Source organism: Camelus bactrianus, chromosome 1 (genome assembly GCF_048773025.1).
Source record: "Camelus bactrianus isolate YW-2024 breed Bactrian camel chromosome 1, ASM4877302v1, whole genome shotgun sequence".
Classification (NCBI taxonomy): domain Eukaryota; kingdom Metazoa; phylum Chordata; class Mammalia; order Artiodactyla; family Camelidae; genus Camelus; species Camelus bactrianus.
In genome coordinates, this window is record NC_133539.1 from 27,686,160 (window position 1) to 27,713,621 (window position 27,462).

At 36.5% G+C, this 27,462-nt stretch overlaps 1 protein-coding gene and 1 non-coding gene across 5 annotated transcripts in view; both read right to left on the reverse strand.

Annotated features, from left to right (window-relative positions):
* The window catches only part of ROBO1 (roundabout guidance receptor 1), a 1,017,320-nt gene that overhangs the window by 495,374 nt on the left and 494,484 nt on the right, over nucleotides 1–27,462 (reverse strand). The window lies entirely within an intron of this gene.
* Nucleotides 9,534–9,606, reverse strand: TRNAA-CGC (transfer RNA alanine (anticodon CGC)). Its single transcript has one exon. It is a non-coding gene; the product is annotated as a tRNA-Ala (tRNA).

Below are 27,462 nucleotides of genomic sequence, written 5' to 3' on the forward strand. Positions count from 1 at the left end.
GACTTGAGTACATCTCTGCTCAGATGCGTACACATGAGTGCCTCTCAAAGGACACAGTGACTCCCACTGCCAGTGATGCATGTGGTTCACAAACAAAGATAGGGGACTCCAGCCACATCTTCAACACTGAGTGGCACAATGCACAAGGCAGATTTTAAAGGATCTTTTTTTTCCAACTTGCTTTATTGCTCGCTAAGTCATGTGTGGTGAAGAAAAGAAAATAGGGCATCTTCTGTAGAAGGAGGCAAAAGTAGTCTGTATAAAAGTCAATACAGGTATATGGGAAGTACGTACTTATTCCTGTAGAAAACTGCATTTACTTCTTGGAATCAGAATAGTCAACAAATATTAAAACATTTACGTCAAATACATGAATATCTGTAAAGGAGAACATTTTTCCAAAGATAATGTTTTTTTTTTTTTTTTTGCCTAAAATTACTTAATAAATCCAATATTTTCTTTAAACAGTCAAGGATATACCTATCTGGAGTGGGAGATGTTGTCTTTCTCAATTAATAGCAAGCTAGGGAGGCCAGTCTCTCTTCTCCGCTGCAGTTGAGTATGTAGCACGCATGAACTGTGTCTGGCGTTTTCCATGCATTGTCTCAGTTACTCCTAAAAGGCAGGTCCAGATGTTACTCCCATTTTACGAGCGAAGAGACAGAGGCTCCAGAAGATAAAAGACTGTCAAGGTTGCACAGCTTTTAGAAAGTGACAGGGTCAGAACTCAAACCAGAGTCCCAGGCTGTAGCCAAACTGCCTTCCACAAATGCCTGTGAGCCAGGCTGTCAGCATTTCCAACCTTGACTCCAGCTCACACCACAGTCTATCATTCCCCGTGATTCTGGGAGTAACGAGTGCACACAGGCTAGCTCACTTCACAATTTACAATCCTGAATGTCCTCAGAATTAATGTTGTTTCTCAGCCAGGTGTAAAAGGCTTTGGATGATTTGGCTACGGCCAGCTTTCCTGGATGGTCACTGACTCCTAAACACGCTTGGTACCAGCTACAGTTACTTACTGTGCTCCGATCAACCACAGACACCTTTATTGCTTTGCCTATCCTATTCATGCTCCTCGAAACACCTTTTAACTCATGTTTTTGATGGGATTCTGTTCATCCTGCCTAGCTTTGCTTCACTACTTCCTTCTAACCCCTACATGGAATGAGTTGTTCTCTCCATAGCCAACCCAAGGCGGGCTAGACCAACAGCTATTATAAAGGTGATGCCCTGGATAATCCGCTCTAGGCATTGTAAATATCCATTGACTATTAAGTACAGTCTTCAAGTACAGGAACCTCTTTACTCGGATACCCCTCACATGCTTCATATTATTACCTAGTAAGTGACCGATAAATGTTCATCAACCATGTGACATGAAAATAGATTCTATTAAAGTATATGATTTTAAAGAAAAATTATTCACTTTTTGCACACTTTTACTTCAGTTTGTAGAGTTTAGCATTTTTTCCTTATCTAGCAGCAATTCAATGAGGTTATGTTGGTAAAATATTATCTATCTGATCAGAAAACATTTTCTAATTGCCTCTTGAGTAATACTTTATGTGGGATGGTCTGGACAAAAGATATAATTGAAAAACTTAGGGAAAGGATGGAAATACAAGATAGATTGTTAAAAAACGTAAGTTAAAAACTACACAATTAACTTCTATACTTAAGAAGTAATATATAGTCAGGTGCATAACTATATGTGACTTTCTTGATTAAACAAGGAAACTAAACTGTTGGGGTTGCTGAACTACTAATTAGGATACTTACAGATTCCTTTACTTTCTAAGCTTCTTAGAATTCTAAAGCCCTAACATCACCACGATCATCTACTTAGAGACAGGAAGCATGATCTGGTTATAGATTCATTCAAAGAACGTGCTTCAGACTTTGCTTCTCTGCTGTTCATGCTCACGGGAAATGCAGAAAACTGCACGCCCAACCCCCAATATTCATTTTCATTATCACCCTTTAAAACTGTGTGTATATTTTTATGTTCATATTGGACCTGCTATTTTTCTTTCTCTTTGTTTATTTTGTTGCTGCTTTTAAGTCCTCTGGGGAAATTTTTTTTTTCAGCTTTGTCCCTGGATTTTCTCTACTATGATTTGGTGAACACATATAATTTTTTATGGTCCACCATCATTGACAGGCTGGCCCCAAGGCACAGGGTTCTGTGTAGCACATCATGGTTTATTGATGAGCAGTGGGAACTGAAGCAGAGTGGCGGAAGCTGGCGCACCAGTTACAGATCCTTGTTTAAAAATCAACTGGGCATTCAGTAATGAGACCATGTGGTCTTGCCTGCAGAACTCAGCTCAGGCGAGAGATCTGTCTAAGGATGAGTTATAAGGGAAAAAAAAAATCAAACAACCATATTGTTCAAGTAGTTGGTGCTATCAGCAGTTTAAACCTAGCTCATTTCTTTATCACACTTTTAAAATTATTTAAAGGAAAGTTTAGGATGGAGCTAAGAGTAAATTACATTCTTGGAAAAGAGTTGTAAGTGCACGATAAAAGGAATGTGAGTTTATTTTTGGCCAAATTATTTATTTTAAAAAGTAGTTCTACTAATTTGAAAAAGACATATATGCACAAGACAAAGATTTTTAAAAACTATGAGTGAATAATCAGGATAACCACAGATGTAACAATGACTGTTGCAGTCCCTTTGGGAAATACTCCATGCTCATCTGCTTTTTAAAACCAATAAGGGCACACAAGCACATTTTCTAAATTTCACTTGTTTTCCTCTTTAACAATGCATTTTGGATGATGTTTCACATCAGCCCACATATTTTTACTTAATTTATTTTCATAGGGTCCGTTATATGGGTCTAGCACAATTCATTTAACTGATCCTTGCTTCCAGTTAGTAGACAATGCTCGAATGAACGTATTTATATATAAGTAGTTTTATAATTATGTGAGTACGTTTGCAATTTCATTTCAAAAAATTAAAAGCTAAGTTAGAGTATTCATCTTTTACATTTCTACCAAGATTTATGAGAGCATATTATCCCAATACTCTTAACACCACCAGAATTTTAGTTACGTTATAGTTGAAAAATGAGATCTCACTGATGTTGCAATCTAGTGGATTGTGAATAAAATTGAGCATTTTTCATCTTTTCCTATGATCTACCTGTCCAAATAGTTTGCAAAATGTTCCATTGAGTTTTTGGATTTTTTGTTATTCATTTATATATTAATAACAAAACGTATCATATATTGTTATAACTTACACATATAATAGTTTTTAATATGTACATTACTATCTTCTGTACTATTTGCTACAAATATTTTCTAATTAGCCTTTTATATTTTTGTAATGCTATCTTTATGTGAATGTTTATATCTTATGTTGTAACACATTTAATAATTTAATACTTCTGGGTTTTCTATCTCTCTCAAAAATAGAATCCTTACTCCAAGTTATTAACCATTCTCTTAAATATTTTCTAGACATTTACTTCTTTTAATTGTTATTGTTTAAGTTTGGGGCTGTTTGAAATATGCTTTGTAATAAAGAGTGAGGGGAAGCTCATCTTTATTTTTTTAAAATATTAAATACCTTGCCGCAACACTATTTGATGAAAAATCTACCTTTTCCCCATGTTTCAAATGCAATCTATTTTATTGCATTACTCTGTTTACTCATAAACCAACTCCACTCTGTGCCTCTACTGTGTTTAACATGTGATTCTGCTGCCTACATTTATTTACCAATATTAATTTCTTCTGGTATGCTACCATGTGAAGCTGCTGTTTTGGTTGTGAAGATATTATAGAAAGTAGTCTCCACATTTAAATTTTCTCATCCATCCATGTATTCAAAATTAGTTATTAAATATAGATCATGTGCCATTCACTTGTTTGAAATGAAGACATCAATACACAATTAAATTGGAGTTGAAAATAAGAAATATGTTTGGAAGAAACATTATCCCTCGCCTCATTCACCAAAATTGATATCATTTTGAAAGACAAAGTAGAGTATTGGCAAACTTGATTTAGTATCATAAGATGTAATTTATTGTCCAAGATCTAACGTGTCACAGATACACAACCCTAGTAAGCCATTTATCCTCTGAACCCTAGGTTACTGTCAAATAGAAAAAAAATGTTCTTGTTCTACCTCGTGGGATTGTTGTCAGAACCATATGTAATTTAATTTCCAAAGGGTAAACTACCACTTGAATCATTTAAATTGTTCTTAGACTCTTCTAAATTCCTATCCTATGAAGTTTGAAGCATCAGTAGGGTTTTTATATGAGAATTTTCACTCAACTGTTCTAGAGGAATTTAGGCATCAAGAGACACTTTTACTTTTGCCAGTTGTCTACAATAGTATAGGTGTCCAACAGATATGCTGATATAATTATAAATCTTTATGCTCCAATCCAGTATTTGAAAGGGGCTGCCATTTATTGACTGGAAGTGAAAGGGTACAGTTGTATAAGTGACCAGGTCTACTAACCTTAAGATTTACTGTTGCTCTGATTGCCAACGCGCAAATCAATATTCCTTTCATTCAGTCCAGGTCAAGCCCTTCAGTCACCATGAGGAAATGTCCTCTCACCTAATGGCTGGTACTATTCATGCCTTCTATGTACTGTAATGATGCTCATATTCCTGGTGCAGGGATGGGCACTTGATTTGTGTCTGGCCATCAGCTTTGCATTTCTTGACCACAGTGAGTGGTTGACAGATGTGCATGCCACCAATCAAAGCCAGTGAAGCATGGTGAGGCTTTTACTGAATTTTCTGGAAAGGAAATTGTTTCCTGTTGTGCTCAAATTTGAGTGGATATAAAGGCTAGATGTACTCTGGCAACTTTATAGTGTTTGAGAAAAAATATAGCACATAAAAGGATGTCGAGAGATAGGGAGTAACTAACCCCTGAAGACATATTTTTAAGCTGGCCATATGTGATGCAAAATATTCCCTTTTTAGCTTAAATCAGTTTGAGGCCACTCTTATTTATAGACTCCTTTGACAAATTTAAGGTTACTAGCAATATTGTACATTAAGTGATGATAGTTACTCTAGTATTCATATTCACAATTTTATTCTGTGTGTGTGTATCTCTTTTGCAAATTAAGTAACATATATATGTAGTTTGCAGCATGAATATCAAATATACATTAAATTTTTTCCAGTAAGGTCCCTTAATTAAGATACAATTTATCAGTGCCAATTTCAATAAAATTTTGTAAGGCTTTAAAAATCCTCTTTTTAAATAAAGGATTTCCATGCTTTCAAAAGTTCTCATTGGAAGTGAATGATTATTAGCTTATAATTTCTCGTTAGTACATACCGGTGTCTTCGTAGGTAGCCGTCAAAAGTTCAGTGCTAATGGCATATTGTAGATTCTATAAACACTTCAGAAACACTGTCAGCAGCAGTTGTAAAGGGAACTGTTAACTGACTTTAGCTGTGACTGTAGTGCAGTAGAAACCTGTAACATTTAAAGCTGACACCCTAGGATTTTTCTGACTTTCACTTGATTGGCTAGCCTATTATGTAAGGCAACTAGTTGTCCAGATAGACTGTTGTTACTTTCAGAAACCTTATGTGATCACACAATGATCACTGTGTGGAATGACGGCATAATCGTGAGAAATATTAAAAGAATGATCACATAATACATACTTCAAACTAATGGAAAATTAAAAGCACTTGATAATACCAAACTGTCTAAACAGCTTCATTCCTTTAATTAAAAGTCGTTCACTGACTGAATCTCTCTATTTCACACATACACACACACACATCTAGTAGGTAACATATAATGTTCCTCTAAGCCATTTTTACTGTTTACATCAAAGGAATTTAGTAAAAATAGCCACTAAATATATTTAATTCATGAGATCATTTTTTCAAGTTCAATAATTGTGTATCATTCTGATAGATATGCTCTTCTTTTAACCTCCTCATTAGAATGACAAAAAGTCAAAGCCAATTTTGGTAATCAAAATGGGAAAGTGGCATGAAACCATAATAAGGGAAAGCCAGCTGAGGAGCCAGCTACAAAACAATACCATGTATAATTGGTCCTTAATTATGCAAATTTAACAAATGGCAGAAGGATGGTTGTATGTCTTGACCAAGGCTGCCTGCCAAGTCAACAAGCTGGCATCCGTGCAGGAAGGAGCCACTCTGTGATCCTGACTGCGACATCTCCTTCCACATTGCCAAAATATTTTTGTGGAAGAAAGAAATTTGGTGATTTGCTAAGACAAGTTAAATTTATGTTTTTGGTGTGAGTGAATATCCCCAAATAGCATCATTAACAAAGTTTTCTTAATTACTTTTTTAAAAAAATAAAAGCTTAAAGACACCAGAATAAACCCAAATAATAATTAGCATATACATTTGTATGGAGGATAAGTTCGCTGCGCTGTTCTTTGGAAAAATAATCTCTACACACAGGTAAAGATTTTTGCAGCAAAAAAAGGTCTTTGATAGAGTAAATGTGAGCTGTCTTCTAATACATTAAAGAAATAAGCTACACAGGAAATTATTGCCATGTTTCATTTTTACACCATGATTTTCTACACATCTTTAAATATCTTTAAATTTATTTTTTTTTACTAATTTTAGAAAGATAAGCACTTTAAAATTCATTTATTCATGAGCTTGTATTAGGACTCTGTAAGACAGAGCTAGCTTCTAGAAGCATTGCTGCCTTCCTGGCCCCTGGTAGGCAATTGCCTGAAGTCCCCATTGCTCCCAGACCTTCTGTCCCTAACTTAGCACCCACAGGCACCCACTGCCTCCTGAGGTAACGGAAAATGCCTCTGCAGAGTCCAAGAGTCCCACAGTTTCAAAATGGTAGGTTTGGCCTTTGGTGACCCACATGGAGACAGACATACTTCCCAACACAGCCATGGTGGAGGTAACTTTAATGAAGGAAAAATAAATTTATTTAAACAATTTATTTCTTTTTCTCAAATATATTTATTTTGCTACTGCTTTTGCTTGTTTTTATTGAAGTATAATTGATTTGCAATATTAGCTTCAGGTGTATAGCACAGTGACTCAGTATTTTTATGCATTATACTCCATTAAAGTTATTACAACATAATGGCTATAATTCCCTGTGCTATGAAATATATCCTTGCTGCTTAGCTACTTTATACACAGTGCTTTGTGTCTCTTAATTCTCCCCCGCCCCCATTTTGCCCCTCTCTCCTTTGGTACCACTAGTTTGTTTTCTTTATCTGTGGGTCTGTTTTACTACTGTTTTGTAGGAGGAAGATAAGTGGCATGTTTTAGCATCTTGACAAAGATATTTACCTCTCAATATATTCTAGTTTGTAACAGGCACTGGATTCATTTCCTACTTCTTAAACAGCAAAATCTGAGGAAAGTTCCCTGATCATTTGCCAAAGCTTGCCACTCCAGGCAAGGTCTTGTTGAGAATGTATTTCAATAGGTCACGAAAAATACCTGAACAGCCTGGAAGAAATAGCATACAAAAAGTTGCCAAGAATTGAAGAGTAGGAGAAAAGAAGAATAAGGGCCAGGAATGTGTGGCACTAATGATTTAGAGTTAAACTGAAGGCTGAACTAGGGTGGAACCAGGAGTAGTAAATGTGGGTAGAGGAATGTCCTTCGCTGACATTTTTGCCTTAATCTTTGTATGTTCATAAAACACCCTCTACTTGAAATAGCATTATCACAAGTGAAATGAAAGAAAAAGATGTGTGTGCCTTTTTCTTTATGCATCAAACATCAATCAATTATTTATCCTATCTATCTATCTTAAATCCCAGGGTTCACAGTAACGGCATTAGGATTTTATAAATTTCTTCAGTAAAATACTTTCATTCACAATGGGATTAGCTCAGAATAGTTTTAGTATCTGTGAAACCCTGTCTTCCTAAAAAGCTTATTAATATTACATTTAGTTTAATATGATCAGACATACATTATTAGCAGAAAGCCTGAGGTTCTAAAAAACAAAGTAAAATAAAGAGAAACTTGGGCATTGCAGGTCATGTACATCATGAGTCACTGGTAAAATACTGAACATGACCCAAATTTCTGGAACAAATGTGTATACATTCTTTAAATAGATGATCCCAAGCCCTCTTAAAGTGTTTTGTATCAGTTACTTTGCATCCTGGGATTCATATTCTAGAAGGTCTTTCTTTCACGAAGTCTTAAAGGAAAGAATCCTGTATAGGAAAAGTTCGGCACTTGTTTGCGCAGTTCAGACAGATGAACAGATGCCATTACGAGGTTTATTCTCCTCTATCCCCTGGCTCCAAATCCTCAAGGCATATTGAAAGCACAGTTTTCAGGGATTCACACTGCATTAGCCTGGTAATGACACGGCTGATTATATTGCAGAAGTATGCCACTAAGATCCAGCCCTGCAATGCAAAGCATTCTTAGAAGACACTGTATGGCATTGTTTTAGGAGATCATGATGATATTCTCCAGTGGTACCATTTGGTTCTGCCACATTTAATATTTTTACAATGGTCTCCAAGGGTGGGAAAAATAAAACAAAGAGCCAAAGAGACTTCAACACTACAGAGTATAGATTGTTAAAGAAGCAGCTCTAGTATAAATCCTTTAACAAATTCAGTAAAAGGGTCTCTTCATGGTCTTCCATAAATGCAGACAACATCAAAGAGTAAAAAATTGTAGTACTAATGTGTGGTTTCAGTAGAACATAGCACAGTCTCTTTAGAAGGAAAGCCATCAGAGGGATGCGTGTTTGAAGGACACTTAGAGCAGCGGTTCACATCACCTGACATCCGGCGACCAGTCTCACGATTACATGATGACAGCACAGAATCACATTGCTGCCATCACTCCAGTGTGACCAGAACACACGTACTTCACTCCTCCTCCACCACCACTGTCACCCTGGTCCCGCCCACCATTATCACTTGCCTGCATCATTGCGGTAGCTTCAACTGCTTTTCCCATTTACTCTTGCTCCCTCTAGACCTTTGTTCAAAACAACATCTTCAACGATTCCATCAAAATATGAGTTAAGTCATGCTTCTGTTCTGCAAAGAGCTATTCAATGTTCCCTCTTTTATTTCAGAATTAAAGAAAGTTCTTATAGTGACCTGCAAGGACATTCACAGCCTGGCACCCGCTCTGATCTCATTCCCTATCCTCCTCCCTTTGTTCTTTCTGCAAATGCCTACTGGTCTTAGTGTTTCTCAAACACCTTGCAAGTTCCCTCTGTTAGAACACGTTCCCCCAGAAAGCTGTACATCTTGAACCCTTCACGTTTTTGTTCAACTAGCACTTTCACAAATCTGACACCTCATTTAAAATTGTAACACACCCCATCATACCCCACCTCTTTTACCCCAGTCAAATTTTATTTCCATGACACTTACCACATTCTACCTTGCTTTGAAATTTAAAGTCAATTTGTGTATATATTGTTATTTTTTGTCACTTCCTCTCCACATCACTAGAAGGTAAGCTCTACAAGGACAATAATTCTTTTTGGGGAGGGGATTAGGTTATTTATTTATTTTTGATGGAGGCACTGGGGATTGAACCCGGGACCTCATGCATGCGAAGCATGCACTCTATCACTGAGCTATACCCTCCCCCCAAGAATTCTTGATTTTTTTTTTTTTTAAGTAATGCTCTCCAGAGCCTAGAATAGTGCCTGGTATGTAACAAGATGCTAAATAAGTATTTATCATTCACATAAAATCATAATTCACCTAATGATGAAGTTTATAACTTTATTATAGTTAGCATGTGTGGCCAGAAGACCTTACTCTGCTATAATGTTTGTTGCAGTAATGCCTTCTGTACATGTAGCTCTTAGTTGTGGCATTATCAATAATTAGTTCCTAACTATCTAATGTATCTTCAGTGCCTAAATCAGTAAGGAATCAATATTTGTTGAGTGAATGAGTCATTTACACTCTTACGGAAAAACATAAGACATCCAGGGGCATCCTAGGCTTCCAAATTAATGCTATTGGCAGTCACTCTGCCTGAGATGACCTGCACACATCCATGAGGCTCCAGTGTCAAGAACAAGGACTATCAACATTCTGGCTACTCAATTTCTAATCATTTTCTAATCATGTTTCCTAACAGAGGCAACCTGTGTCCAGCCATGCCATTTCCTGCTGGTCAAGGTAATGCTAATTTTATTGATTACAACAAATAATGGTGTTTTAGGCACTGAAATTGATAGCACAATGGTATTTTCTAATCAATCCCGAGCATGTAAGCTCACTCTGGCAATTTTTTTGAAGTTAAAAGTTTTGTTCTACTTTGTTTATTCCTAGCTACTTCTACTTGCTCGTGTCAATACAATTCCAGAAAGTGGAAGGCAGAAATTTAGTCCTTAGCAGAAGCAACATACAGAATTTAACTCACAGTCTACTCTATTAAACTGTTTTGTATACATCCACACACTGCCTTTGTCAGGAAATCAACAGCACCGCTCTGTTCTAAATTCCTAAGGTTTCTGTCTTCACATCATCTGTTATGACTATTATCATTTTGGGGGAAAACTTTTCACATCAATTATGACAATGTACAGTAGCCTCTGATAGGGCACTTTGCCCCTCAACTCTCCTTACTAGTAACTTCCCTTTTCACAACTGTTTTATCAATTTTTTTCTTAAAAAAAACCCCAAAAACAAAACCAAAAAAACTTTAATCAGTTCACACCTTTGGTCCAGATCTCTCAATGCTCCCTCATTTTCTAATAATGCAATCTTACAATTCTGCTGTGACATTCAAAGACCTTTTAGAAACGTAGTTTCCTTAATCAGAATGCCTGTGTTTGGATTTTGGTTTTGCTGTTTATTAGTTGTATGACTCAGTCAAATTACTCAAATAAATTATATTTTCTTCATCGATAAAATGAAGATAGTTATAGTACACATCTCATGGGGTAGATTTATTGAATTAATGCATGGGAAGAATTTAGAATAGTGACTGTCGATGGTAACTGCTGAATAAATTTTAGCCACTGTGTACTTCAATATAGATAGAGGCAATTTGCACAGCCACAAACTTAGAGAAACCAGACTTGGCAACATCCCTCTTTAGCTTTGCTGGCAAAACCACACAAGTCTGTGTACGATTTGGTTAACAGAGCATCCAGAGAAAAGTCAACAGAGACACTTTACCTCATCAAAGAAAACATTCATCTTTAATCATCACCATTTTAGAAGAAATACTTTGCTGCAGAGTCATGACCTTTTGTCTTATATAATACAATAAACACTGTTTCTTCTAAGGAGATTGTTTCTATTTAAAAAAATCCTTAGAGAGTTAAGAAAAAGAGAGATGGGAATACCATGAGTCTAAAACTAAATTTGGCAGGAACCCCTTTGCTTGCTGAAAGTAGATTTCATCTCAGAACAGTAAAGTGAATACCCATTTTATCTCTCTTTCATCAGTTCTCAAGACCACTGCTCTGGCCAGTTCATTTTCCTCTCACCAAATCTCCTAGGTTCATTTCTGCCATGGCTATTTTATTTATGTTGCTCTTCCTTTGTAGAAATCTTTCTCTTTTTAATGTTTGGAGGTCAAGTTAAATGTCCAAAACTCTTCAATATCTCTAGCCACTATCAACCTCTCTGTTCATGAGCATTTGTTTATCTACTTATTTATCCAATATTGACTCAGTGCCCTGGGTGTTTCAGGCCCTCTGCTAGGAACAGAGGATATAGGGGCAGATAAGATATCAAGGGTTCAAGTCCTCAAGGGAGCATACACTAAAGAAAAACATATTGTCATTATTTATGGAAATAGTTGATTATAGGTGTTATGAAAGCATGTTAGGAGAGCATTTAAGAAGAGTGTTGTTAGGGAGAGCCCTGATCGGGGAGTGACATTGAAAGCTGAGACTTGAAGAATAAAGAGTTAGTTACACAAAGCCCTTAGGATAAAGGGGAAAGAGGACACTGGTAGCCCTGAAAACAATGATTTAAGTAGAGTAGTGCTGAAGATTGAAAAATGGAAAGAACGGAGCTGTTTAATAATTGAAAGAAGACCAGTGTAGCCGCAGCCTGACTGACTGGTGGGACGACCATGCTATGGATTTTTGGACTGTTAATGATTTGGATCACCTAGATCACCTAAAGAATTCTTACAGGCGCCAAGCATGTGGATTTGGAACCATGCTATATAATAGTGATAAATATTTGTTTCCTTATATTTTGTTATGATACATTTGTTTTATAGCTCTCCGTACAGTCCATGCCAAGATTCCATATAAGACATAAGGTTACAAATGTAGGGATCTTGTCATTTATTTGTTTTGTTTACTTCACACACACATTGTAGACAGTAAGTGCTTGTTGAGATTATTCTGCAAGATTCCACTTTAATCCTGTACAGTGCTACTTTTTTTTTTTTTTTGAGAAATGGAGACACACACACACATCCATACATAGGTTTTAAATATTATATGAATAGAGAAGTTTTCAAAAGAAATCCAAATAGCAGTAAAATTACTGGGACTACTTGATTTTAATCAACGTGAAAGACAACTCTGTTCCATGGCTAAAGATTTTAAGTGATTGAAACTTGGAATGAAATCTTCCTATGGAGATGTTACTCAATCACACCCCTCAGGGGAGGTAAAATTTTTAGTACTTAAACTTGCGATAAAACCATGTAAAAGTGACAGTTCTGGTTTTACCATTTTAAGATCAGATTGAATGATAAGAAGGAACAGTGAGAAATAAATAACCTAAGTGCATTTTATTACCTCACTTCAAATTTCACAGGTTTTAGGAGTCTTACTGTGAAAAGTATAATTAGCAGAGAGTGTCCTAGATTTACTGAGTATACAAAAATAAGGCCAGGTCCTAGGAAACGCTGAATTTCAAGTTTAGGGGAAAATTACGTAAACATTTGAACATTGATATTCTTCATAGTTTTAATTTATAAAAATGTAAATAAAAGGTTTAAAAACCATACAATGTAAATGTTCAGCCAGAGAGAGAGAGAGGAAGAGAGGGAGAGAGAGAGAGAGAGACAGAGGGGGAGAGAGGGGGAGAGAGGGAAAGAGACGGGAAGAGACTGGGAGAGAGAACTAACAAAGAAGACAATACTTGCAAGTGCTGAGTCTCAGCTCTCTGCATATCCTAGAGCACAGCCCTCTCATAAAATATTCTCCCTAGATTAGAGCTCAGGGCCATTGTGCCAATCAAGGGTAAGGAGGCAAATGAAACCTTCAGGCTTTCATCCTAGGGCCTCATTTACCTACTAATTACTGATGCAGTCATTACAGGCCTCCATCAGTTAGTTAACACACCACTCATTTCTGTTAACACATGAACGCTGTCAGAGGCCATGGTGTGCTATTTACTTTGCTATTTATCAGAAGATTTAAATGTGCTTCCAGTTCAGTTAGCAATCAAAGGTCACTCTTCTCTTCTTAAAATAATCCCAGGAAAGTAAACACATCAGCATCAATCCATATAATCTGACAACACGGCCCATTACCTAGGTAGCTAAGAATTGCATTTGTAAAAATTTTGCATTTTAATGACGAAAAGATCTGAAATGTTCAGATAGTTCTGTCCCTCAACTGAAAATTAGTATCCCTCTTTGTACAGCAACCTAAGTTCAATTTCCTTTCTATGTCAAAAATAAAGCCATGCAAAGTTTGGCCAATTTGCTGCAAATCTATCTTAGAGGAAAAAAAAGTTTCCTCTTGTGTACTTTTGGACACAGGTGTCATTATGACCAGTGAATTAACAAGTTATCTTTTCTCTCTCAGGAATTTATTTAAACGAGCCTGTCAGTAAATAGCCAAAGAAAGCTAAAGGATAAACAAGTTAGGAAGCATGTAGAGTTAACTGTTTGTCATGCTGGTTTTTCATGCTGGACACTTGCATTAGCCTGAAATAATCTATTGTTTATATTCGTGTTCATTACTGTTTAACCGAGCCATTTATGTATAATGTGCCTTCGTGTAGAGAGTTTTTATGTGGTTTATATCATGCAGTTGTTTGCTGGATCCAAATGTACTTGTTCACAAGAGCTGATTGATGCATTCTTGGGGATTTTATGAACTAGTTAACAAAACTCATTACTTAACAGTCTATTATTAAAATTAAATTATATAAATTGATAACTAAATATGTTAAAAATAAAGCTGATAGACACCAAAAACTCATAATTTCCTAGTTATTTCCCTATAGTTTTACTATTAACAATGCTCTTGAGGTTGTTTTATTTTATCTGTGTGGGAGAAATACTGTGTAACCGTGTGCTACTGAGCATGACTTCTCAACTTTTCATTTGGTGACGTCACATCAGTGGCTTGAAACTACATGGCGCAAGTGTGTATGCTGTGGAAATTGGAAACAAAACCCCACGTATCACTACATATCAGGGCTTAACTTACTGATTTGCTGATTGGACTTAAAGTGAAGAAAATGTTAACAATGCAGTTTAGGTGTTAAAATGTGTCCTGTCAGGAGTCATTACATTGTGAATAACACATATACAAAGAGAAAATATTCTATTCTTCAAAAACTATTAACCATTTCAGCAAAGAAATCATTCATACTATTGACAAACAGGTGAAGTTCTAACATACATTTTTATTGTAACATTTTGCCTTATTTGTTAGTATAAATGAAAATGTCAACCAACATTCATGTCAGAACTAGAAATGCAAGGAGAGGTTGGCTATAGATAAAAAAGTTAGGGAAAGCCAATAAAAATGCCCTCTAAGAAACAACTGACTGTGAAATCTACAATAATAACTATGGTATGTATGACATTATTACTTATAAATTATGTGCCATACATCCTTACATTAGTATTATGCTACATACGTACCCACCCCCCTTCCCTCTGGAGAATCCATTGTTAAACACAATCATATCACTGCTTACATAAAAATATATAAAATATAACAAGGCAATATATAAATTAAAACTATGTGCTAAAATAAAATAAAAGGAGAGGCATAAAAAATGGAGCCAGAAGTGAGACTTGTAAAGAAAACAAGAAAAATAACGTAGTTACCAAAGCCAACTAAGGTTCTCTGAGTAACCTAAATCAGTTCCAAACTTCCTAGCAGACACTGTGAAAAACAAGACCCAATGGGTTGCTAATTCATAATGTTTATTAGATGAAAGCATACTGATTACTTAGAAGAAATCATTTTTAATCCTATGTTTATTTGTAGCAGCTTGGGCCAAGTTCTGATCTTCAGGTTATAATGAACTACAAAAGTCCCCAAACAAACTAACAAACAGGAAATAATCACCTTCTATCTTCTAAAAGTTGAACATCTTCTTTTGGCTAAATCTCTTTATTCTATTCACTAAAACATTTTCATTCTTTTAACTAAAATGTCCCAGTATTCTGAATTTAATGGTTCCCTTGGGAGACAGCATCCCTGGAAGAGTCTTCTCCCTGGACCCACCCTGTGAGGAATAGGCAAGTTCCACCCGGGAGAGTGGATTTCAAAGTTCTCTGAAGGAGGGGTTGGTTATCTCGCAGACTGTCTTTTTGTTAGTTTGGAGCAATCACAGACTTGACATACAGTTGTATTAAAAGAGAGTACAAAACTGCATTGCTCACAGTTAAAAATGTGTATCACATTATTTGCATTTGTTAACCCTAAATCTTTCCAGCTATCTCTCCTACTTTATCAACCCTGTGAATTGTGTGACAGATTATACTGAAATACCATTTCTAGGATATGCCCTACACTTAGGTGCATTTTCTTCTGCTTAAGACATTTACTCTTTCAGTCTGAAATGCCTTTCTACCCTTATCTAAGATAAAGAATTTATTTACCCTTTAAGACTCAGACATGCTAACTCTTGATCCTCCCCACAAGAGTTAATAGCTTTTTATTCTCTGTTCCTAGAAGATATTCTTTTGACTATCTGTTTTTTAAAGATTTTGTTAAGCTCAGTAATTCAGCTGTTTGCATATTCACCTCTGTAAAACGAAGGCTCTTTGGGGTGAGGTCTGTGTCTTTGTAAGGAACGCTCAGGGTAGAAGTGCTTTATGCGAAACAGGCACTCACAGGTGGATGACAACTGCATACTGATGTTCAACGATGGGTGAAGACAATCAGTACCTTCATAATCATTATTAGAATTTTGTTTCATTGCCCATCATATGAGTCAACTATAATGGCATAGACAAATAGCAACACTTGGGTTCATCTTCCTCAGAATGATAACAATTAATGAATACACTTGCTAATAACCAGATTTTAAGAAAGCTTACTTGCCAATAGGATAAAACTGATTTTTCTGTAGAATTTTTAAATTGCTCATCTTTAAGGCTATAACATCAGGTAAAGTTTAGATCTTAATAATCAGATGATTAAACAGGGGAAGAAAAGGGCCAATTTTTTTTGAACGCCTTTATTTTGGTAAGAAAGGTGCTATTTTTTTTTTTTAATACACTAAAAAGAAGAAAACCAAGTGCTATTTACAGTTTTACATTTAATTTTATAGTGTTTGTCATTAATTAGCAGTATTAATTTTTAAAGGGAAAACATATTTCAGGTAATACTAATTGAACATTAGCTGGATGTTTTATTTTAGGCTTTTCTTTCATCTCTAATAAAATCACCAATGAGTTTAGGAATCTTTACTTTTAAAATACAAAATAAAACCACTATAGCATTTGTTAACAGTTTTTATACCCACTTTTTTTTTACCTTAATCAATCTAATATCTAGTTCTAGTAATCCTGAATCAGTTATTGAATTATATACATCATATTTTTATAATATGCTTGAATCAAATTCCCAAACTTGCCTATATAATTATTTTTCTTTATTTCCAGATGATGGAAAACTTCTCTCATGTTTATCTAGGCCACATTGCCCACAAACATAAACTAACACTGACTAAAATGCTTGATTATTGCAATTCTTACTGAATTATTTAGAAAAATAATCATCCTGCAATAAACACAGTAGAAATTGTGCTTATGACATTCTTCATGGTGGCTGCATAGATCCTTGCAAATATTCTTCATATCTAACCATGCAACGAGCATCATTTTCAGCCACAATGATTAGTGAAGCTAATCACTACTTTATGTATATTATTGGCATGCGATTCTTATTCCTCTCCTATTTGTCCCTCAGAACCATAGATGAAATGTTACAATGCCAAATACATGTTCTATGAATTGCATCACTCCATTGAAAAGATGAAAATTATGATTTTATAAAATAATAAAGGGAGGTCTGGTCATGTTCTGGCTGTCTTCTTTCCCCTTTCTCCAACTTCGTACTCAACCCCTTGAAGGCGAGGCTAATCCACTGGCTGCCCTGGGACTGGGGCCATTCTGGTTTATATCTAAAGATCAGTGGAAAAATGAAATTGAGCCAGATCTCTGAGCCCCAGGGACCTTTGGCTGCCTAAAGTCTTGCAGACCATGGGGCTGTCAGGAAAGCTCCTGAAGTTTGAGGGTGTGTTCAGATGATAGTCTTTTGCATAGCTCACATAGCTTTTGCTTGAATACTCTCCAATTTATATCACTCCTTATGTCAAAAGATAAAGCTACAGAAGATGTCTGATCTCTGATTAAGGTCATGTCCAGAAAGAAAGTTATCCATTGTGCTAAACTTTCTAAATAATATTAAGAAATAGCTAGTGTGTAATGTTTTGGCAACAAAACCATCCACACCAGTAATTTCCTTCAATAATTTATTTCAAATAATTTGTAGACTTAAGCATATTTGAAGGCTGTTATATTAAGCAGTATTTTCTTCCTCCTTATTCAGAATGTTTTAGGATTCACCTCAAAATGATCTTTCATTCTATGAATATAATTTAAAATCTTGTCATTAGTAAATGTAGGCCTCAAATTCTGCAAAACATTATTACAAGTTTATTAGTTTATAGTGTAACTTATTACTTATCCAGTTAGGTTATACATAATCATTGCTAGGCTTCACAAATTTGGGGCAAGATAACATATATTCTAGGGAAAAATATAGATTGTATTTTATTATAAGGAAGGCTATTATAATAAATATTTTCTATAAATAGAATAATAACATTATTATTTATTTTATATTATTATAGGGAGAATTTAGAAAATTTTGAATGAGATATTTTTAAGGTTTCAATTAAAAAAATACTTAGTTCTACAAAATTTCAGTGTTTCTCCTTTTTCTCCAAAATTTTACATTTCCCTAGTCTCCTGCCATCTCTAGGCAGGGCACTGAACTGAAAGGAAAGCTTAGATTCTCTTTTCAGGACATCAGGAAAGTAACGCAGTTCTCAATGACAGTAAAAATACAGGATTGCGTCCACTGAATTTCATACTTTTCTAAGGTCAGATAGACATTTGACCCTTTCTGAAATTTTGAAGCCTACCACTATGGATCTTTATTAGCTGCTGCACTTTGGAGCCAGAATTCTTAGTGCTTTGCTGGTAAGCGTTGCCTCTTGCAGCAAGACTAGTCCCTTTATAATAACCTTCTCCTCCCTGCAAGGTCAAGGAGCTAGGAGCTAGGGTATATAGGATGGGTGGGCCCTCCTACCCCAACCTTTCCCCTGCCACCCTCTGCCCCTGTCACTCAGTGGGTCTACTGCACGCCTCCCCCACTTTAGAAGGCTCCCGAGAATGACTTCCTCACACTGACTGGAGGACTAAAGGGCCCCATTGTGGAGCTGTCTTATCTTACATTCAAAGGAAATCTAAGTGATTCCAGGAAGTACAAATGGCTTTGATTACTGAAGCTATTTCTCCTACATAAACTGAACATGGCTTCGAGAAATTACTCCCCAGCTTAACAGGGACTCGGTCCTCACCCTTGTCCTTCTTGGTTTCCTGTAAAGAATTACTAGCTTCTGTTGTCTGAGGTTTTCCATGAATTACTTTTTAAAAAATCATTATCAGGTGATGTTTATTCTTTAAGATTGCATTTAAGCACTACTACCTTGTTTTAGTTTAGTTCTGATAACAATTGTAATTTAAGAAATTATACCACTGATTTTTTTCCAGAAGTAAGGTTCTTTTTGAAAAATTGTGAAGAAAATACATTTATCTTACTGTATACAAAGTCACGTGGCTAATTAGAAGCCTCTAACCTGCAAGGGTAAGGGATATGGTAGAGCATAAAAATAAATCACTATTAAAAATTGAGATGGAAGTATCAGTTTTTACCTCAATTTTTGGCAGTTTGACTTTTGTTATCTATCTATTTGCAAAACTATATATTTAAAGGAACAAAGGCTGATAAAAGATGCTTCCTCAATAAAACTACACATGTTCTATTCATTCCTTTTTCAAGAGTTCCAGTATATCTATTACGACTATGAAAATCTAATGAATGAAATTAGTTTTTAAGAGAGTAATATATTTTAGAGACTCTCATATGTTTGAAAAATAGCAGTAAATGAAGAAATTATTGGTGATTTAAGAATTTATTGTGAAGAAGCATTGTCAAGAAATTAATTGTATACGTTTCTACAAATTCCCCCAATGTGCATAAACATCCACATAATGAAAAAGGAATTAGTACCCTGGGTTCTTTTTCCTCATTTGATTAACATGCCCATTTTAGAAAAAAACACTGGTGAAAGATGTGGCTTTTGAATGAAAAAGAAGGGGGAAAAAAAAAACCCATAGTGTCACAGATGGCTGTCAGAATGAAATGAAGCATGGGTCTGTTGAGGGAATCAAACATGAGTGTGAAATCTGAACAGAAAGGCAGGGAGCAGAAGGCAACATTTCAAAAGGCATTTGGCACCAAGTGGCATTGTGAGGGTTAATTTACTGCCAGGAGCTGCTGGGCCTTTCATTCTCCATAGACACACAATAGACAGATCCCCAAAGTGCCCATCATAATCACAGATGCTGGGGGATTAATGCTAAGATGAAAGCTTCATGAATATTAAAAATATCAAAACTGCTAATGATGGAGCAGAGTTTGAAAAAACATTCAATCTCGAAATCTGAGAATATGGCATGCAGGCATAGTAAGACACTGTCTTTTAAAAACTGATTAAAACCTACTCAATTTGTAGCAGAAAGAGGCTTATGCATATTAGGACCTGGACTGGCTGCCAAACTTTACAAATTGCACAGACTAATTACCATAATTAAGCCTTGGATGGAAGAAGAAAATTCCATTTATCTCAGGCTGACTCAGTGGAACTTCAACAAAGAAAGTCCTGACATCAGATGGGCTTTTCCCTCAAATGATATTTCAAAGCCCACTAAAAATAAACAAACAAACAAAAGGGGCCCCGTCCTCTTAGAAGCAGGAATGGTAACCATTCAGTGTAAAATAGAGTTAAAGGGAAGAATTATTCAATATTACAAAAGCTAGTTTAGGGAAGTTTAAAGTTTACAATGCATGAGAAGTTCTATTAAAAAAAGATGTGCATTTCCTTAGTCTAAAAAAAATCTGAGTTATAAAATACTTGTGTATATGATTGATAACTTTTTAATTTTAATTTTTTAATTGAGATATAATTAACATATAACATATTAGTTTCAGGCGTACAACATAATGATTCAATATGTGCACACTTTGGCAAAGGATCACCACAATAAATCTAGTTATCATCCATCAATACATATAGCTACAATTTTTTTCCTTGTGATAAGAATTTTAAGATCTACTCTCTTTGGAACTTTAAAATGCACAATAGACTATAATTAACTATAGTCACCATGCTGTACGTTACAACCCAGGACTTATTTTATAACTGCAAGTTTGTACATTTTGACCACTTTCATCCATAGAATGGATAAAAATTTGAGAGCCTTCTAACTGATTGCATTGGCTTAACAAAGAGTTCTGTATGATTTAGAATTTGGTTAGCTTGGTTTCTGATGAGGATAAAGATGCGATAACTTGCTGCCTATCTATCTTTCCACTAATATGGACATCAGTATTAACAGAAGTAAACCAGGTTAGATCGTATTACAATTTTTTATTCTTTAGCTTTCTTAAATCATTTTTAAAAAGCCAGGACAGCAGGTGTAATGGTTATTTCCATGTCTTACCTAGCCTAAATTCAGTTTATCAATGAGTCAAGAGAACTTTTTCAGAAAAAAATGTAATCATCAAAGTTGACATTATCTTTCTGGATAGTAAAATTGCTACATCTATGACTATTTTTTGAAACTAATTTCTGACACTGAATAAAGGATTCAAAACAGTTACATCTGATTATGGAAAGCACTATGAACAAACTTCTATTTAATCAGTGTTGAACATTTGGCTTATATTTTGGAATGGATTGATTTTGAATCAGAGTAAAGCATTTGCACTTTTATTTTACAACAGTTGCTGGTAGAACTTGCAAAACTGATTGTACTTTAATTTTATTGGTTCACACGTGGAAATGTTTTTTGGTGTGCCTATATTTCAATGATTTAAAAAAAAATTGGTAACCAAAGTTTTAACTTTCCTCCTTTCTTTTATCCAAGTAGTAGCCTTTTTAACTTTAATTTTTCTATTGCCTTCAGTCTTTCTCCCACTAACCTATTCTTCAGAATGATTCAGGACACAAATATGATGATGGTGTTTAACTTTCCTCCCCTAGTGATTGGATTTCAGACTGAAGCCCAAATTCCCTAGCACAGCATCCAAGACCATTATAATGGCCCACAGCTACTTCTCTATCTTCATTTCTTGTTAACCTTTCTTCCTTCCTTCCTTCCTTCCTTCCTTCCTTCCTTCCTTCCTTCCTTCCTTCCTTCCTTCCTTCCTTCTTCTCTTCCTTCTTTCATTTCTTTCTTCCTCCCTATAAATTTTTTTGACTCCGTATGTTTTAGGCAGTGAAGTAGCCACTGGGGATAAATATCTAACAAAAGAAATACGACTCCCTGGCTCAATGGAGATTACACTTTAGTGAACAAGAAATAAATTTTAAAAACCCTTTTCACTCTTTTTCTCCTCTGAAATCACCACCACCCCACACCTGTGCACATACATATGTAGTTTTCTCGTTTCTAATTGCAAGCAGAGAGGAGGTACAGTGTAATGGCTAAGAACATGATTCTGGATTTTTGTTCAAATCCTAGCCCCATCACTTAGTATGCATTTGGGCAAGCTGCCCACCATTCCTATAGACCATTTCTCTAAGGGTTGTTGTGAGGATTAAATGAATAAATACTGTCTGGCACATAATCCTTGTAACTATCATTATTAACACAGTCATTACTGCAAAGGAAGGGAATCAAAGTGATGATGGCCTGTGACTGAGGAGTTTCATCCAATCCGAGGGGTGAAAAGCTTCTCTGATGAAGTATCGAGCTGATTTCTAAAGGATGTGCTGTTGAAGGGGAGTGATAGTGAACCTAAGTGTTTTCCATTCAGAAAGAACTTTCCCGTCGAGACCCCGAGGCGTCCAGCAGCCCAGAGTGTCCTGTGGCCTGAGAGGAAGCCAGTGAGTCTGTTGCACAGAATGAAGTGTGACAAATGAGGCTGCCACTCTGGTTCATCTTGTGGAGGGGCTGTGTTTTCTATTATTTATAAATTTCCTAGACTTTAATATCCCCTGGCCCTCTGTTTGTTACAGTCTTTTCCAAAATCCGCCTACTTGTTCTTCAGACGGATTATACAGCATTTCCTTCTGGAAGCTTCTGCCTCTGGATCCTGAGCCCCCAGGACCACCTCTCCCAGGGCTGCACCAGGTGCGTCTATGCTGTGTAAACCCACGTCAGAGCAGCCGTTGCTCTGAATCCTACTTTTGTGCTTCTGCATGGGGAGATACCTGATCACAGGGTTTTTGCCTTATTTATCCTCGAATTGACATTGTCCTGATACCAAAAATGGTCTCGCATACAGTATGTGCCAAAGTGTACAAGTTTGTCAAGTGAATAATTGAATTAAAGTATATACTCTCAAAGCATACCCTGAATGTTAAGACTGCAGGTTCTAAATGAGAATAGATACCCAACAATTTGGTGTTGGGGATGCTTCGAAAGATCGTTGTCCTGCGAAAGCCAGTATTTCCCTGGTGTATATTAACTCTCATTATAAACACAGACTGATTCTTTCATTTTTTAATGAAAGACATAGTTGAAATTCCCATTATGGATTTTTTTTTAAATGAGGGGTAAGAGAAATTTAAGGTAAATAAAAGAAATCTTCATCAGACTTAAATTTTATCTCTGCAAACATTCACCTACTCAGAAAAACAGTACAAATTTAACTAAAAATTTAGGAGAACTGACTTCATTTTTAAAAGACATCTTTATCAAAAGCAACAGTTGATTACGTATTTTCTTCCTACACGCTAAGATATATTACTTTTCTTGTTTGTATTTATCTTTACGTTCTCCTTCCTTCTAACCTTAACATGACTAGTCACAGTTGATATTCATTATTAATATCCTATGACACTAAAAGCAGATACAGCAATGAATGCTGTGACCTGAAATTGAGAGGATACATTGTTATCCAGCATCTACCGCACCGCCCTTCCCTCCACTTCCTTCCCATCCTTTTTTTTTTTTTGTCCAGGGACACATGCCTTTTGCCTGGGCAGCAACTGCACAGCTGATTGTAACAAGCTCCAGAGACTGGAAATGCCCTTTCCCTTCTTAGCATCTGTCTTTTGAGCCTAAGTGCAGAGGACTGTGACAAAAAACAAAAAACAAACAAACAAAAACTCATTTTGTCAGTTATTCTAGACTATAAATACGAACAGAACATTTGCCCTGCCCTAAACAGGGACTCAGCATTGTGAAAAAGGTTTGTCTATGACACATAATTACAGAGATCTGCCTTTGCTGTGCTGGGTCACAGTGCGGGGGGTGTGTGTGTGTGTGTGTGTGTGTGTGTGTTTGTGCACATGCATCGTGAGAGAATGAGTAGGAGATAGGGCTGGAAACGAAAACTAGGATCAGGGGTGTAAAGGGGGCAAAGTTTTAAATGAGATAAAGAAGAAACAGCCATTCTCACCAGGGGTTGAGTGAGAAATACATGAGAAATACAAAAGAAAAAAATAATTGAAGTGACTATGATCTCTAGTCTCCCAAGGATGGGACATAACAAGTATCAATCTAGAAACAAAGGAAATAAGTTAACTCATTCCTGCAACAGCTGCCTTAGAGCCTTATGACTCTGTGAACTCTGGTTGACCAGGGCTGGCCAGTGATGACAAGGAGGCTGAAGCTAGCGACGGGGCCCCAGCGAAACCATCACAGGGTCATTTGCTTTGCACATTTGCCAAAGCATGATTTTTAACTTTAATCTATGAAGGCACTTTTTAAAATTATTTTTTATTTCCTTTTCTGAAGTAAAGTCCTATAAATTTCATAAGCTTCCTGTTCAACAAAAAACTGGATCCATCGTAGAAATGGGATAAAAGAGAATAGTTTACACTTAGAGGGTTCCAGTGCTTCCTCCAAAGCCCATGAGGGAGGGGACTCTGGCGGTGGAGGTGGGAAGCTGCAGGTGGAGGGCCAGGTCACCCGCAGAGAGCGAGACTGGCGGGAGTGGCTCAGTGGACTCAGGGAGCTGTCCGGGTTTGGAAGACGCTCTGAGGGAATGGCACATGCAGCTGGCTAGGAGCATAAGGTGGGATTGACACGTTCTGGTAAGAACTCAGATGGGAAGGGGATCAGAAATGGGTGAGCCTCCTTGTTAAGAAGCTTTCCCCAGCTCAAATGGGCAGAGGTAGAAGAGAAAAAGAGAAGAGGTGAATTGCTGGGTGGCCTTTGGGGGCTGCTGGGGTAAGATGGTAGAATGAGAAGGGACCTTCTGAAAATAATGCGGCAGGGAAGTGTCAGAGCTGGCGCTGGGCCCCGCATCACTCCCTCAGCAATCAAGCTGCTGAAAGGAGACGTGGCTAAACTGATGATCAGGATTAGCTGTGGGTATGAGGTTATTCCAGTTATGGGAGATACAACATTAGAAAATATCCTGAATGTCTGTATTCTCTGAGGCAGAAACAACAAAAGTCCCCCCTGAGGGAATAAGTCGTGATTTAAGAACCTCAAGAAAGGGTGAGTTTGGCTTAACTTCCTTCTCTCTTTCTCTCTCTGGTTTTAAGTTTCACCATTTCTAAACAGGGTGGTGGTTTTGTTCTTGTAACCCAGAGTTCGTAAGAATGCTCTCTTTCTTAAAAACAAAGAAAGGAAGGAATGAAGGAAGGAAGGAAGGAAGGAAGAAAAGAGAAAAGTCCATATAATCTCCAGGTATTGATGTTGAATAAATAATGGACACACAACTGTCCTTAATTAGGAAGACTGACCTTCAGTGAACTAAGCCCCTGCCTTAAGAATTACATTACAAGTTATCTTACTATACTTTTATTGATATAGTGGGTTGGTGGTATCACATTAATTCAACTCAACAAAACTGTTTCTTCCCACCACTGCAGGGTCTTTAGAGCATCCGTGATGTTTGGATGTTTCTTGAAAACTTCTGAAAAATCCCATTAGCTTTAAGGTGCTGATGACTTCAATGTTCAACCACATCCCTTAAAAATTTCAAACAATGTTATTGTCAAATATATATATATTTGACAATAACATATATATATATACATATCTGATCTTTCTTTTTTAATTGGCAAAGACTTAAGCAAAGTTTATTTTCCTAGGATTCCCCTACCCAAGTGCACACATGGAAAGAGAGACAGCACAATATCTAATCAGTTTTTGTGTGGGTACGAAAGAGAAAATATTGAGAGTTCTATTTTTTTGGCAGAAAAAAGTAGAGAATCTTGCGTCCTTTAATGTCCTTTTTAAGATTGTGCTGTAAAACTTGCATTTTCTTTAAATGCTTAAATAAGGAAGAAAATCCTGATGGTTAAAAGGAGAACAAGGGCCATGCCTTCAGCCACTTGATAATAACACGAGGGAGAAAAGCCAGGGAACAACTTCTGGTATTTCTGTATCACCAAGTCTGTTCCATGACTACTTGAAAATACTTGTAGCTGATATAAATGAAGCGGAGAGGAGAACAGATAGCACCATCAAAGCAGGCACTCCAGCATACTGAACTCTTTTGTAACATTGGTGGCCACGGCAATCATGATTCTGTGGGAGTTTATGCTCATCTTTTTCAGTAAGATTCTACTTTGAAGTACAATGTAATATAACTTCTTTTCTAGGAGGATAGAGTGTGATTATAAGAGACAACCTTCAAGTGTTAAAAATACTTGCATCTAGAGGAAGTAGCTTAGCCTAGATTTATACCAAAATAATAACTGAGGGTAACTGGTTGGTGGCCCCAGAGGATATGTTTTCTAATCTGTTTATGGTACAAGTGCATTATTTGGACAACACTTTAAAAGATTTTTTAAAAGGTGAATATTTTTGCCATATACATCTGAAATTAATGGTAGCAAATTCACTAACACAATCCTAGAAAACAGGTTCTGTGGTCTTTAAAAAGATACAGATGTATTATACATATGCAGTGTTTTTATAGTAAACATTAGCAGGATTCCTTTCTTCTTCCCTTTTGGCTTTTTGTGCATTGCTTGGTAAAATATTTCTAAAAGATTGCTAGTCAGTTGTCATCCTGCTTCGCTCCTGACTAGGATATAATCAGATTTGTAGGAAAAACACATAAGAACCTAAGGCAGTTCTTAGAACAGTTGACTTGATGGGATATTAAACCATCTGTTGTCAATAACCACAAGCATTTCTGGTACTCCAGCCAATACAAACTTGTTATTCAATTATTAATAAGATGACAGTTAGTGCTTTACTGTGCTTCAAGTTATATAAAATGCATGGTTTAAATTCTGTAACCCTTTTGTTTTCCTCCAGAGTTTGGCTCTTTTAACATTTGCTAGTTTTACCCAATCACCAGTCATGTCAAGGGGGGAAAAAAAGTGCATTGGCAGGATGCAAAGAACAGAATAACATGTGACTTTTAAATGCCCCCAAAGAGAAAGGATTAGGCTGCCCATTATATTCTACAGATCGTTAACGCTCTGCTGTTTGCTCACGTTAGTCTCACAGTTGGGCCTCCTTTCCAAAGACAATAATCCTATCAACAGAAACTTGAAATGTAGGTCTTTCTGAGCTTTGGAAAGAGAGCTCAGCTCTCACTTAGGACAATGTGTAAGTTTCCACTGTGACAGACACCAGCGTGCCACCATGTGCACGTTACAGTACGTTCTGAGATTTCTATACAGAGTTGTCACACATCCTACCGTTGCTCATGCTTTAGGGAAGCAAGAAGGTATTGCTCAGAGAGAAAGAGGTTACATCTGGGTTTAAAGACTCCTATTTCTCTTGGCCAGCGTGGACAGAGGAATGAGGTCAGGGCTAGGACTTCTGGTAGGTGAGTCAGCTCAGGTCTCTTCTCCAAAGTGACCCAGGCTGGGGCAGAGCTGAATCAGTGGAAAACAGATTTTACGCTACAGCTCTTGTTCTCGGGAAAGGTGTCTTTCTGGTCTTGCAAATGTTTCCGGACAGACTCAGAGTTCTGGAAAGGACTCCTGAAAGGTGGAGGGAATTGCTGGAGCTCTCAGCTTCTAAGTTTTCCTTCTAAGA